General features: G+C 58.6%; 1 long non-coding RNA gene and 1 pseudogene across 1 annotated transcript in view; one reads left to right on the top strand and one right to left on the bottom strand.

Annotated features, from left to right (window-relative positions):
- The window catches only part of LOC136338118 (uncharacterized), a 34465-nt gene extending 24343 nt beyond the window's left edge, over nucleotides 1-10122 (top strand). Inside the window, exons 3-4 of the long non-coding RNA XR_010731917.1 lie at nucleotides 4355-4574; nucleotides 9985-10122. This is a non-coding gene — a long non-coding RNA (uncharacterized lncRNA). The remainder of the gene's footprint in view (nucleotides 1-4354; nucleotides 4575-9984) is intronic.
- LOC136338117 (endothelin-converting enzyme-like 1) lies at nucleotides 6748-13647 on the bottom strand (annotated as a pseudogene).
- Between the last annotated feature and the right edge of the window lie 235 nt (nucleotides 13648-13882).

Here is a 13882-nt window from a genome sequence, read left to right as displayed (position 1 = left end):
GCTGCAGGAGATGTTCCTCTTATCCATCTCGGTTCTTTTTCCTGAACTCGCCTTCATTCACACACGTGCCCACACGCACACACATGCACACACTCACGCACACGCACACGCACATATATATGCAGTTCTTGTTACGTGTCTGCCTCTCTACACTGATGGCCTCTGTTAGCTCTCCTCCGCAGCCCCTCATGTCTGGCTGCTCGCCGGCCTCCTGTACTTGGATGACTGGTAGGCACCGTAAGCCTAAGGCACAGCAAGTGCGAGTCTTGGCTTCTCCGGCCCCGCCTTCGCTCCCTCTGCAGGCTCCGCCCCTTAGCAGACTTTGGTGTGGTCCCCGGGTGGGTGGAGGGAGAAGCTGTGTGTATTTTCTTTTTTTTTTTTTTTTTTTTTTTTTTTAATTTTTTTTTTTTTATTTATTCATTTTAGAGAGGAGAGAGAGAGAGAGAGAGAGGAGAGACAGAGAGAGAGAAGGGGGAGGAGCTGGAAGCATCAACTCCCATATGTGCCTTGACCAGGCAAGCCCAGGGCTTCGAACCGGCGACCTCAGCATTTCCAGGTCGATGCTTTATCCACTGCGCCACCACAGGTCAGGCAGCTGTGTGCATTTTCGTCCTGGGCTTTTCTCCTCCTCCCCGAGCGCGGCATTCAGTCCTGCGGTCGTCCTGCAAGTTTCGCTTTCAGAGTGCAGCTGGCAGCTGACCATGTGTCCCTCCGCCCACCACAGCCACACTGGTCCCTGGTCCTAGCCTTTACCACCTTTTCCCGTGCCGTCACGGGGGCCACCGGCTGATCTGGGCCCCATTCTTGCTTCTCTAACTACAGCTTTCTACTTTGTCACTAACACATCAGCGAGGCCATACTCCTGTGCTCGGGTCCCCCTTGTCCCACTCAGATTTCTATGTCAGCTGACACCAGCGACAACAGCAAGCCACACACACTGTGGCCTCAGGGCCTTGACCCGTGCTATGCTCTCTCCCACCCACACCCATATCCACACCCATGGGTGGCCGCCTGGCCTGCACCCTCCCTGCACTGCCGGCAGCTCTGACAGCACCCCCTCCAAGAAGCCTTCCCAGACCTGTTTCCTGTCACCTCATCTTCTTATCCTGCTTTAGTTTTGTAACAGCTCCATTTTTTTGTTGTTGTTTTTTTTGTGTGTGTTTCTTTTTTTGAGAGAGAGAGAGACAGGAAGGAAGAGAGATGAGAAGCATCGACTTGTATTTGCATCCTTAAAAGGATGTTGTTTCTCACACGTGCCTTGACTGGGGGGCTCCAGTCGAGCCAATGACCCCTTGCTCAAGCCAGCGACATCTGAGCTCAAGCCTGGTGACCCCACACTCAAGCTGCATGAGCCTGCGCTCAAGCTGGTGACCTCAGTGTTCTGAACCTGGGACCTCAGCGTCCCATATTGATGCTTTACCCTGGTCAGGCTCGTAAGAGCTCTTAATACCACCTCATGTTCCACTTGAATCCATTTGTGATCACTTATTTCCACCCTCTCCCAGCTCTACTGTTTCTTCATGAGAAACATCAGACTTGTTGAGTGCTGGATCTTGTAGGCCAGCATCTGGCTTACAGAAGGTGCTCAGTAATCTCTAAGATAAGTAAATGACTACTTAGACCTGAAGTGTTTGTGTGTGTGTGTGTGTGTGTGTGTGTGTGTGTTTCGTTTGCCCCAGTTCATAATCCTGGGAACCTAAGCACCCGCTGTGATGGAAAGTCGACTCCTCCATCCTTCAGATTCTCTTCATTTGCTTTAGTAACTTATTCCTGTCAGTGTTTTCTTCGATGCTTAATCTGATTTTAACTGTCACAGAAAAGCAAAAGAGGGTGATTGTGCAGGAATGAGTCTGCCAAATGAAACATAATACAATTTTGAGACAAATAAACGTTTGACAGGCCCTTATCATTTGTGCAGAATGAGTGTAGATGGAGTTTTCGGGAATCCCAGATACAAGTGGATCACCAGGACCATATTCTTTCCTCTACCAGATAAATGGAGGGAAATCTACTCCAATTTCTAGTTAGCATCAGTGAGATTCACTACATCTGCTGTTCATTTTCTTCCCAGTGTAACCAGTTGGTTTTTTGGTGGGGGTACTTTCTGCCCCCACAAACCTGACATTTCTATTCTTTGCACATCCACAGCGGATGGTGGGTTAGATTCACCCACTAGTTGCCTTCCCCCCCCCCATAAACCACATAACATGATTCTGTGTTTTGACTCAGTTTATTTACAAAGTGTTACAATTCATAGGTCTCTGTGGTCATTCATGTGTATTAAAAAGTGTGCGTTTTCATCCATGAAGGTCAAGTGCCTACTGCTCTAGGTGGAGAAGCAGATGGGCGCTTGTCCTGTGTGCCCTGGCTGGGAATCAAACCCGGGACTTCCACACGCTGGGCCGATGCGCTACCACTGAGCCAACCGGCCAGGGCCCAGTATTCTTTTGCTCTTTTAATGGCCCTTCACCAGCAAGCTGGATGCAGCCGAGTTATCTCTGCTGTTTATAAGCTTGACATATAAAAAAAGTTTCTTCTATACAAATATCTGCCCAGGAAGGAAGCCTTCATGAGAGTTTTTCCATCAGAGTAATAAGAGTGGAGGGAGGGATAAGTAGACTGTCACCAGAGAGGCAAATCAAATCACCCGTCTCCTCAGTTCACTTCATTAGCACCCATGGCGCATTTGCCTTCTCCTGAGAGGCACAGGTAAAAGCAGTAGAAGGTAAATATATATATGATGCTAAATGAATCTTGCTTAACTGTGATCTCCACTCTTTACATGAGACAAATAGGGAAAACATGAGAGGACCTTCCTTGGATAAGTAGAGGCTGTTTACAATTCTGAAGGAATTTAAAGTTAGGGAAACTTTGTTTGTTGTGGCTGGTTGGGTGATAGAAGAAGGAAGCTGGATTGAGACGGCAGAGCTGACCGACGCCCAGTGTGAGAGGACACGCACAGCTTAGTGACAAATGAACAGGGCACGTGAGCAGACGTAAAGGATATGTGTCTCTCTTGGCCAGAGCGGAGACTGGGAAATGTCTGAGAAAGAGTGGCTAGCTTCCATGGGCCCAGGGTTGGCCTTGACTACCAGAATGTGGGGTGGGGCTATTAGGCCAAAGCAGAGAAAGGCCGTGGTGGGGGCGGGGGAGGTAATGGCACGAGCACAGTTTTAGGAAGGTTGGTCTGCTAGCAGTGGGAAGGAGGAAGGATGGAGAGAAACTGGAGACATGGTAGCTTGGGAAAAGTAAAACAGTTACTTTGGGCTTTATAATTTTTTCAATTAAAATGGACATAAATTAATATATTAGTTTCAGGCGTATACCCCAGTGATTAGACATTACATAACTTACTTAGTGATCATCCCAATAAATCTTGTCCTCCTCTAATACCTACGTGTTCCTCCACTAATCCACTTAATCAGAGCATTATTATTGTCTCGCTTACCTTTTCTTATTTTTCTTTCCTTTGTTTGTTTTGTGAGAGACAGGGAGAGAGATCAACTTGTAGTTGTGTCACTTTAGTTCATTAATTGCTTCTCATATGGCTCCAGCCGAGCCAGTGACCCCTTGCTCAAGCCAGCGAGCGATTTTAGGCTCAAGCCAGCAACCATGGGATCATGTCAATGACCCACTCTCAAACCAGAGATACTGCTCTCAAGCCGGATGAGCCTGCACTCAAGCTGGCAACCTCCAGATTTTGAACCTGGGTCCTCTGTATCCCAGGTCGACACTCTATCCACCGTGCCACTGCCTAATCGGGCATCCTGTTTAAAGAAAGTTTTAAAGAGAACAAAATAAAGGGACAAAGCTAACCACCATGTATTTTTTGTTTTCTTTTTGCTTTTTACTAAGTGGAAGGTAAAAAAAAATGTTGTAATTTTCCGTGTGTTCCACAGCTGAAGAAATCCCTCAAGAGGGTCAGCTGCAGAACAAAGGAAGTATCCTACAACGAAAAGCTGCAGTGGAAAATTGAAGAGCTAGAGAAGGTACTGAATAGTAACAAGCTTGAGCCCAAGGTCACTGGCTTGAGCAAGGGGCCATTCACTCTGCTGTAGCACCCCCACTCCCCCCCCCACCCCCGTCAAGGCACAAATGAGAAAGCAATCAATGAACAACTAAGGTGCCGCAACCAAGAACTGATGCTTCTCATCTCTCTCCCTTCCTGTCTGTCCTTCTGCTTCTTTCTGCCTGTCACACACACAAAAAATGGAAACCGAGCCCCAGTGGGCAGCCGTGCTGTTTGCTCGCCCCCTGCACCCCAGCAGGCAGCTAATCCTCAGCGTGGCTGCTGGCAACAGAGCTGACAGCACACGCTGGCCCGCATCTCCGCTGCATGCACGTTTCCTCACAGGACAACAGGACACCCCAGGAACGGATGCTGAATGTAGCTGGAGGACTCGGCAGACAAGATGCATCCATCAGCTGACACAAGCAGTGTGGCCCTGGAAACGGCATGTGACCCCCCTCAGTTTCCCCGTCTGTCAAAGGAGCTGTTCCTGCCACTGGCCACCTCACTTGAGTTATCGTGAGGATGCTCTTAGGGTCTGTCTGGAAAAGCAGTTTGGGAACCGGTAGGTGACACAGAGCAATTACACCGTGGCTCTGCATTCCATGGCTATGTCTAACATCAGGATGTTGTCGTCCCGATGTCCTTGGCTCGTGCTGCCTCTAACCCCCTGGCCTCCCTCTGTTCTTCCCAAAGGAGTGTGAGGAGCCCCAAAGCCCTGGGTAGCAGCCACAATGACAGAGCCCAGAGGGGACCTCTCAGGCTGAGGGGTCGCTGGTCGCCTCATGACCTGTTGGACATAACCCTGCCAGCAGGATGGGCACTCCCCAGCTGGGGCACACAGGGCATCCTGGGCCCCGGATCTGGACTGGCCTCCAGGCCAGGAGCCTTGTGCCCACTCTCAGGCCCCTTTGCCTACCTACCCCTGCATGTCCATGCCCCAGCGGGCCCCTCAGCTGGGCACAGACAGAAAGGGTAGGGTGTCTAGACTTCCCCGCACTTCTCACCGTAGAACAGAAGTGACCCCGTCAGGCCTCTGGACGCTCACCCTCAAAACACTGGCCATGAGGACTCCCCTAAGCCAGCAGGGAGACAGGGACAGGAGGGATGGCTCTTGTGGGGGACCTAGGGAACTTGGGGACCCCAGGGTGGGGACAAGAGGGCCAGGATCCCAGGCCATGGGGTTGGGTGGGGCGTGGGGCTCAGAGGGCCCCAGACACCAGGCCCCCCCCCCCGAGGTGGCAGGTCAAGGGAGAGAACTGCCCTTCTGCCCTAGCAGCCTGAGGCAGTGACACGTGAGTACCCAGCCCAGGGGGGGAGGGGCTTCAAGGGGAAACCAAGGCAGGCTCATCTCGACACTTCCATGTGGCCTAACCCCTGTGGGCTCCACCTCTCCCCTTGAGGGCAGCTCTGAGCAGGGCTGCATGCCCTGTGCTGATCAGTGTGGCCTCTGCTGCCCTTCCCCTTTCCCGAGGAAGAGTCCCTGGCCCTCGGGGAACTTGGCCACTCCTGTGGGGTCCTGCCACCCCCTGGGAGGCCGCTTTCCCCCCCTCCCCTCCCCTCCATTATGGCTCACTGGGCCATGGCTGGTGCATTTTTAGTTTCTCAATCACCAAGCGTGGTGTGCCTGAGGCTCAGATGATAGGCTTTTTAAACTTCACTCGGGCTGAGAGGGGAACAGACTTTCTGAGCATCCTAACAGGAACTGCGCTAGCAAGGGAACCCCCACTTTGGGGGAAGATGGGGACAGGCATACCTGGAAGGGCTCAGAGAGGGGCTGACCCCTCCAGGCCAGCCCTGCACTCAAACACACACCCGAAGAGGAAAGGCAGGTGGCCCAGGGGCCCCCAGCACAGCAGATGCCTGGGAGGGCCCAGTGGGGCTGCCCCATGGGATGTCCTCCAGCTCCCTGCCCTCCCATCCCCGACAGGAGCCACTTTCCACCCCCTCCCCTCCGGGCTGGCGGGGCGGCCCCCATGGGATGTGCTCCAGCTCCCTGCCCTCCCATCCCCCACAGGAGCCACTTTCCCCACTCCCTCCCCTCTGGACTGGCGGGGCAGCCTTCATGGCATATGGCCCGGCCCCCACCTCTATGTAAATGTGAGTCCCAGTTCCCTGAGGCCCAGGATTGCTGACCAGCTGCAGGACCCTGCAGAAGCTTCTTTTGGGGGAAGAAGGTGAGGTGGCACCCCTCTGCTCTGCAGGGGGAGGGGGTCCAGCATCATACTGGGGTGCAGCTCATGGGGCTGGGTGCTCTGGCGCCCACGAGGCTGGTTTGTGCCCCCCCCCAGACCTGGGCAGGAACCAAGGCAAGACGTGGGGGGAGGAAGGAATAGGTGGTTGATGAAAAAGACAAAAGAGCCCAGGGAGGCAGGACAGAGGCAGCTCAGCCAAGGTCGCTGGGAGGGGACAAGGTCTCTAGGGCCCCACCTTCTCTGGAGGCCCCTGAAGATGCGGAAGTGACCGTACAGCAGCTTTATTGGACAGACATAGCAGCAAGAACACAGCCAAGTTGGGGCCTGGCCAGTCTGGCCTGGCCACGGGCTCCGGCCTTCCTGGGGCCCAACCTTGTCGCTGCACCTGGTCCTCCTGAAATGAGGGACAGCTCGGGGCCGGGTCCTGGATGGCCTGGGAAGGTGGGGGGCACCCAGACCGGGGCCAGGATCAGGTGCAGTGGCCAGCAAGAGGCAATTTGTGCAAGGAGGTGGGGCTGGCAGGTGGGTGGGCAAGCGGCCGGTTCACCACACAGAGCACTTGTGGACGGGGTTCATGGGCAAGTCTCTGGGGCAATGGAAGGCCTGGCCAAACTCTTCAAACTGGGACATGCTGCCTAGCACCCTGGGGTGGGAGGAGAGACCCACAGAATTGGGTCCCAGCTGTGCTGTCCCACCCATACCTGCTCCCATCCCAGACACCAGGAGGGGGGAGGCCCAGGTAGGCCGGTGGGCATACCTGTAGTGCTCAGGTGTGTGCTTGTCGGTCAGCACCTGCAGGTAGATGGACTGCGACCGCCGTTTGATGAACCAGTTCTGGGCACAGGATGGGGGTGTAGGGGAGGATGGTGGGAGATGACGCCAGGCATCCCCACTACCCAAGCCCTGCCACCACCCCCACAAACACACACAACTCCCAGCACACCAGGCCTTCAGCTCCTATCAGAACCCACAGGGCCACTGCACCTACTCCCGGCCCCCACGCGGCCCACCTGGGCGAAGGCAATGAAGAAGAGAGAGCTGGGTCTGTACTTGAGCCAGTGCAGTGGCTACTCTAAGCCATGCTCCCGCACCCACTTCTGATAGGCCTGGGGGAGCCAGGCATGAGCAGCGGGGCCCACAGAGGGGTGCCCTGACCCACCACCCGCCTGGTCAGCCCCGGCTCTGCACACCTCCACCACAGCGAGGCCCCACTCCTGCCTCCCATGCTCTCCAAGCCGTGCTCCCTCCCAGGAGGGCTAACCTCAGGCCCCTGCCACCCCCTCCAGGCAGCCCTCCCTTCTCTCCAAATGAAGGGCCTGGGAGTCCCTCCTTTTCCAAAGACGCTGTGCCTGGCACAGGCTCCACCCCCCCCCATGCCAGAGGGCAATGAGATAGGGAGAAAGGGGGGTCTTCGTCCCAGGTTGAGGCCCCGTGAGCACCCACCCTTCCCCTGGAGGGATGGAGAGGCAGGTCCCAGCAGCTCACCTAGTAGGCCAGCTTGAGGCCCCCATGTCTGCGATGTTCTCTCCAAGTGTGTGCTTCCCACTCACCTGCCGCGAGGGAAAGGCCAGGGGCTGCGTGGCCGCGGAGCTCCCTCAGGCCTGGCACCCTGCCCTCCTCTCCCCTCTCCCAGCAGGCTTGGGAGGGACTCCAACCCCTTGAGCCCCACGGCCTTTGTGAGTCTGTGCGAGCTCATCCACCTGCCCGCGTGAGTGTGCACGTGCCCCTGGGTGCGTGTGCAGGGACCCGCACAGGGTTTGTTCAGACACATGTGCGTGCACTTGGGTGTGCACACTCTGGGTCTGTGCCAAGCTGGGCCCGAGGGAGGCCGGGGGCCTCACCCGCTGGCTATAGACGGTGAAGTTGTCGTAGAGGTGGACAGTGCACTCGGCCTTGCGCAGGAAGCGACTGTAGGAGGCCTCTGTGCACCAGTGCAGCAGGCTGCCCCAGCGGTCATACTGGCCCCCTGTGGGGAGCGGGCAGCGTGGGCTGAGACTGACCCTCACCCCCAGAGCCCGGGTTGGGTACTCAGTCCCCTCCTTCCCCTACCCACTAGCTCATGGGGACAGAGGGGTCCTGGGAGGCCTCAATCAGTCCGTCACCACCCTGCTCCCCACGGCCTGTCTTCCCCTCCCCCACCATCGCCTCAACCCACAGGCCTCACCCCAGTCGTCATAGCCATGGGTCAGCTTGTGCCCGAGGATGGTGCCAATGCCCCCGTAGTTCAGAGACCTGGGCCCACGGCAGCAGCGTTTCAGGCCCCACCTGCCTTCTGAAGGTGCCTCACTGCTGCCCAGGCCCCGGGAGGCCCCGGCCGCCCCGGCCAGGCTAGGAGGCCACCCAGGGAGGCCACAGTGGTGTCTGCCTGGTCCCAGGGCACTGGCCTCAGCCTCCTGTGGCCTATGCGAAGGGGCACTGCCTTTTAGGAAATAAGCTCACAGAACTGAGCTGGGGGAGGAGACAGGTGGCAGGGAGGCGGAGGGAAACTAGCGCACATGGGCTTGGGTCTTCTTCCTCATCACTGGGGCCGCTCAACTTCGGAAACCCCCCATGAAACCTCACACTAGGTAAGGCGTACTGGGAACACTACAGAGAAAGAAAGAGAAAAACCTACACATTTCCCTGAATAACCAAGGATGAGTTAGGACTAGGGGACCCAGGGGCCACGGATGTCATGGCTCCCGAACCCAGCCCAGGTTGGGAGCAGCCCCCTGCCCCATCTTGCAGACAAGGCCAGGTTCTGTACTCACTGTGGAAAGTCAGGGTCATACAGGGTGGGCTGCAGGAGACCCGCTGGGAACACTAAAGAAGGGTGTGATCAGCCGGGGCCCTTGCTACCTCCAAACCCCACCCCATTCAGGACACGCCTTACCCATCTGGTTCTTGTTGGGTAGAAAGTAGGCATTGAGTGCTTGTGGGGCAAGCAGCCACCTGTGGGGGGAAGCTGAGACCACCTGAGGGGTCCACACCCCAACACCCCCACCTCCCTCCCTCTTAGCCAACTTCTCCTCGCCTGTCCTGTGGTCCAGCTTACAGCCGTGCCCTGGGCCTCCTCAGGCTGACCCGGTGATCCCCAACTCACAAACCCCTCCCACGACCTGCCCAGGCCTGCGCCCCAGTACCACCATGGCATGAGGCAGTCTGCCCCGGCAGCCTCCTGACTTTGGAAAAGTGCCCACTCTCCGTGGCACCGCCCTGCCCACCCCAGCTCTGGGCCAGGCACTCGCGCGGACTTATCCACCTCCTGCCGGATCTTCTTGACTGACAGCTGGATGCCGAAGCGGATGCTGTTTAAGATGTTCTTGAAGTAGGTCTTCTCGTGGACCTCGAACTGCGCGGGGGCCAGGCAGCGCTCAGCAGCAGGCCGGGTCCACCAGCTGCCCTCCCGAGGTCCACCAGCTGAGGGTGGCTGCAGCCTCTTCTCTGCAGAGGCGGCGGGCTCTCTGGGGGTCTTGGCCAGGGGCCTGAAGAAGCCCAGTTGGTCATGATGGGCAGGACCAGGCCAGGGCTCAGGCCCATCTCCTACTCCTTGTCCATGGCCTGAGGTTTGAGCAGGAAGTCAGGGTAGCCCACCATCACCATCACGTACTGGAGCTGCGTGGAGAAGGCAGTGAGCGCCCCGGGCCTCAGGTAACACCCCCCTCCCCCCCCCCCCCCACACACACACACACAGAGGAGAATGCTCTAGTTCCAGCTTTGGGTGAGGCTCAAGGATCAAGGACAGGGGGCTGCGTGGTGCCAGCTTCATAAACGGCATCTTTGTCTTTTTTCTTGTCCCAGTGCCAGGCCCACGACAGGCGCTCGGTAAGCGTGGAACCAACAACTGGGGACAGGACCGCACTTCCCCTTGGCCCGGGCAGCCGCCTTGGTCTCGGCGTCCATCCAGTCCAGTTCCTCCAGGCACTGGCCCAAGATGCACTTGACGTCTTCCACCAGCTGCTGCACCTGCGGGGTCAGCTCTCCAGGGTCACCCCGGAGGGCTTAGCTCTGGGCCCCAGCACCTGGCATGAGGGATCCCTTAATCATTCAGCACCACTTCCTAAGCTCAGGGCTGGCGCTGAGCACTGAGGGGAGACCATGGCGGTGGGGATCCAGACCCTGTGCCCCGACAAAATAAAGTCCCAGTCCGGAAGAGGGCACACTGCTGCAGCAGTGATCACATATTTTCCTAAGGCCATGCCTACTGAGCATGGCGGAGAAGGGTGGGCAGGAGCTTGGTGGGGAGGGCCTCTTTTGGCTGACAAACCAGGTAGGCTTCCTGGTGGAGGAGGCCTGGTGAAAGCAGCATGGAACCTCAGAGAGGGCAGAGCCCTAAACTGCCCCAGGCTGGAGGAGGATGTGTAGGGCTCACCATCCTCAGACCAAGGCTGAGCAAGAACTCCAAGCTCAATGCAGCACCCCCACCTCACCCTTACCCCCGAGCCCAGGGCAGCCTGGCCTTGGCCTTTCTGGAGGCTGAGAAGTGCTCATGTACAAAGAGGGCGCCAAGAGCCATGCCAAAGTGGCTGTTGGCTTGGCCCAGGCAGAGCCGGGCCAGCTCCTGGGGCTTGTCACTGCCTTCCCTCTTGCGTGCCAGTTCATGCAGCAACTCTCGAAACAGCGGTGACAGATGCTCACTCAGAACCACCACCATGTGCCACACCAGGCAGTTGTGCAGGATCCTGAGGGCCAGGTAGAGCAGCTGGGTATCCAGACAGACTCACAGGCTTGGGCCATCTGAGAGCACAAACCGGCACCACCTGTACTCCCGAGCCTGGGCTTGGACCTAGCAGAATCTCCTGGTCCTGGCTCCCAGGAGGGTTATTCCTGGCACATGAGGGCAGAGCTTGGAGTGGCCTGGTCAGGGAGAAGGGCTGGGTCCCCACACAGTGGGACGCACCTCTGGCCACCGAGTAGAGCACCTGATGCTGGTGGGTCACGGGCCAGCATCGTTTTCTGCCTTGCTATGGGGTGGGTGAGGGGCACTTCTGGTGATTGCCCACCTAAGAGCTAGCCTTGAGGGGCCTCTGTTCCTCCCCAAGGTGGTCAGAGAGCAGGGAGGCTTTCCCCAAGGTGGCCCTGGGGTGACAGAGTGGTGGCGACACTTGCCCTTTCTGACATCCAGACCCACTCAAGCCTCCCTGTCGCCAGATGAGGAAACTGCAGCTCAGGAAGCTCACAGCCCTGCTCAGGGTTCCACAGAGCAGGTGGGGAAAGCCACATCTGAACTTAGGGAAGAGGACTCCTACTCCCGTGCTTCTAACAGGCCTCCCCAGTGTGGCCCCTGCACGGAGCTGGGGGTGGAAATTCAAAGCTCACCAAGAAGATGACCTGGGATGCAGGGGCGGGGCCTGGGGTGGGTGACTGGCAGCTGTACCTTTGGGATGTGGAGCGGATAAGCTGGGACACCTGCTGCATGTAGTCTGTGGCCAGCAGCACCACTTCCTCATCCTCCGAGAAGTCCTCCTGGAAGGTCTGGCCCAGCAGCCACTTCCACTGTAGCTGTGGGGCATGGGTGGGCACAGTGGGGCTGGGTGCAGCAGGGACCACGGAAGACAGGGAGGAGTTCCAGGAGATACAACAAGAGGACCCAGGAGTCCTGGAGAGGAGCTGACCCAGGAGTTCCAGGGTCAGCACCGTCCCCTCCAGGACCAGACCACACTCACCTTGTGGGGGGTGATCTTCTGCAACTGTCCCAGTGTCACCTTGTTGTACATGGAGCTGATGTCCCGACGGAGATCACTGTACTCTGACACTGTGATCTGGGGTGGAGTTCAGGCTGACCCAGCCCTGTCTGGCGGTCCCCTCCCCCAGCCCACGGAGGTTCCCCTGCTCACATTGGCCAGCTGCTGCTCCAGCTGCAGGATCTCCTGGGCCTTCTGCTCCACGGCGTCGGCATCCAGGAGGCTGAGCAGGCGCTCCATGAACACCCGGTACGCCACCAGGACCTGCACCAGGACCGGGCACGTCAACGGTGGGGGTCAGTGCTAGATGCCGGTCCATGCCTCCTGGAGCGCCGCGCCTGCCCTGCAATCCCACCCCATGCCCCCACACCTTCTCACTGTCCTCATCCTGGGCTAAGTACAGGGCCCTCTCCTGCAGGGTGAGCCCATCCTAGTCAATCTGGGGGGGAGAGTTGGGGGTCAGAGGTCAGAGGACAACAAGCCAAATTCAGGCAAACAGACTGAATTTCATTCAAATGTCCGAACAGGTAAGACATCCACTGTCCCAGCCTAGGGCCACAAAGACAATAACCCCTCCATCTACACAGAGAAGAGGGCGCGGAAGCCCCCACCCCTACGGGTCTAGCCTGGAACTGACAGAGAGGAGGTCCCGCCCCCAACCCCTCACCCCACCCCGAGCCTTCGCTTTCTCCACCTGTGAGGGGCATTTGGGGCCCCGGCATCCGGCGTGCCCCAGCCCCACAGGGCTCCAGGACGTCCCTTCCACCGTGCTCACACAGCCTGCCAGAGGGCTGGAAAAATGGAGCTCCCGCGGCTCCGCTAAACACCGCAATTACTGGAGGGAAAGTACTTGTGCCCTCCTCCCGCGCTCTGCCAGCGCACGCCCCCCTCCTTCTCTGTCCCCGCCCCTCCCGCGCGGGTCTCTGGGATGCGGGGCCGTGAGCCCCGGGTCCCTGGCCGCCAGAGGGGTGCCTGGGGGGCCGAGAACACTCACGCGGATGACGTAGCGTGGGGAGTTCCCGTTGTCCAGGCTGACGGTGAGTGAGAAGCGCGCGGGGCGCTGTACCCGCCCTGAGCCTCGTACAGCAGCGGGTTCAGATCCCAGCGCGCTGCGGCTCCCGGGCGCTCGGCGGCACCACCCCGGTCCCAGCCACCAGTCCTCGATGACCTCCAGCATGGGCCTGGGGCCGAGCCTCTCCATCTCCCACATTCGAGGCAGGAGCGGAAGAAGGCGCGTACTTTAGGCTGAGCCGCGCCACCGGGTTCACCCGCGGGCCGCGCCAACAGGTGCCGTAGGCGCCCTTCATTTTGCTCGCGGATGGACGCGATGGTGCCATACGTGAGCTTGTCGTCGGGGATTGCGTGGCGCCGTAGCCAGCCTCCGCACGCAGAGGAATAGCAGTCCTGACACGGGTCTACGCTGGTGTCCAGGTTGGCGGCCAGGAAGCTGGCGGCGCGCGCGAAGGTCTTGCGCTCCGGACAGCCCTCCGAGCAGGCGCCACTGCCCGCTGCGCCCGGGCCCAGGAACTTGAGCGCCAGCATAGCAGCCAGGATGGCGCAGAGGCCGGCGGCAAACACCCGCCCGGACAGAAGGCACACTTCGCGCCGGTTCCAGCGTGGCAGACCTGCCCGGGCCCCGGTGGCGCTCCGTCCAGCGCCCAACGGGAAACGGGGGGGAGGGGGCAGCGAGGTCCCCGCGCGCCCCCGTGCCGCACCAGCTCACGTACTTGACCTCCTGGAACTCATCGTAGTGTGCAGTCATCAAATATGGGGCCTCCATGGAGCTGCTGGCACCACATCGCAGTCCTTGGCGATCTGGGCTACAGAAGGCACCCGGCCACCGGCCTCCTGGCTGGCCTCCGCATGGCCCTCGGGGCCGCAGCTGCAGGAAGGGTAGGCGCAGGGTTAGAGAGGAACTGGGACCCGACGGGGCCCACAAGCACAACGGAAAGGGGTGCGTGCAGGCCTAGATCCAGAGGCTGAAAGTCACCCGAGTCCCCAACAGCAGCGGCCTC

Source organism: Saccopteryx bilineata, chromosome 5, assembly GCF_036850765.1.
Source record: "Saccopteryx bilineata isolate mSacBil1 chromosome 5, mSacBil1_pri_phased_curated, whole genome shotgun sequence".
In the NCBI taxonomy this organism is placed as follows: Eukaryota; Metazoa; Chordata; class Mammalia; order Chiroptera; family Emballonuridae; genus Saccopteryx; species Saccopteryx bilineata.
Note: the sequence above shows the minus strand (reverse complement) of the source record. Positions and strands in the feature narration are given on the sequence as shown.